Raw genomic sequence first — 1,283 nt, forward strand, 5'->3', positions numbered from 1 at the left:
CACACACACACACACACACACACATCTGTCCAGTATAACACAAGACCTCCAGGCAGAGAAATGTGGCATGTGCGCAGCAACAGAAAAAAAAGCAAATAAAGCAAATAGAGTTATCAGTAATTTAACAGCAGGCTGATATGGCCTATTGATCTGTCCACTGGAATCTTTTATCTCCACAACACAATGTATCCACTCTGCTGTTTATGACCCCAGCACCACCACTGCATGCACATAGTAAAACACAAGCCTCACGTCTATCACTGCAGAGTCATACTGGCTGTGTACATGTACACGACTCAAAGGGAAATTAAACACATCTGTTTATGATGCTGAGCTTGTTCACCAGTAAGAGTCACTAAGAGTCTCAAAAAATTAGGTAATTGTAAAGAAGTTCTTAATTTGTCAGCACGGCTTTGATTTTAAGCCAAGGTGGCTTCGATAGCAGCCTTCAACCACTCTGTATTTTTTATTTTCTTTTGTATTTCTCACAGATTCTCTATGGTCAAAGAATCGTTTGCTAATGCTCCAACAGATGTAGTCTCCCTAGCATATTCTGGGTCTCCCTCCAGGGACAAGCGTGACAAACCTTGCCTTGGGGACACAGCTGGCAACTTTTAATGTGGAAGAACTGGTGCTCTTCCCTGACTACCTCCAGAATGACTGAGATCTTCTTATATCTAAGAGGGAATCCAGAATAGCATTGCAAAAAGCCCATTAATCCTGGTTGAAGGGTCAGACTAAGTCCAGTTCAAAGTATCCTTCACCTCCACCGGGGGAGGGGCTTGTCAGAATTGAGCCCTGGATCGTGACATCGCCAGTACCATACATTATGGAACCATTGTTCATGCAAGTCCTAGTTGATATTGGAATATATGGAGACAGATGCTTCTTCTGCTTCACATCAACACAACAGTTGTGTAATGTAGCAACAACCCTACAGCATGAAACTCGTACATCTTAGATGTGACACTTGTAGCTACATAGCAGCTTTATGCTATTGTTTTAAAATGCAACAGTGAGATCATGACTACGTGGTGTCGTTACACTTCAGTACTCATTTAACTGTTACATACATACAGACTGCAGGCTGCAAGGCTGCTACAACTTAGCACACACAAACAGCATCTTTATGCTTTGGTTTTAGGCAGACCAGCTTCTGAAATGTGACGATGTGACTGTGACTGTTTTACATCAACGAGGAACAAGGGCACTTACAAGCTCCTGCACCTGCGACTACACTAGAACTTGAAGTGTTGTAATGAAATACTGAACAATAACAAAAG

Source organism: Mchenga conophoros, linkage group LG2 (assembly GCF_057382185.1).
Source record: "Mchenga conophoros isolate Kocher_MC1m ecotype Shallow Benthic linkage group LG2, M_conophoros_male_GT1.1, whole genome shotgun sequence".
NCBI lineage: Eukaryota > Metazoa > Chordata > Actinopteri > Cichliformes > Cichlidae > Mchenga > Mchenga conophoros.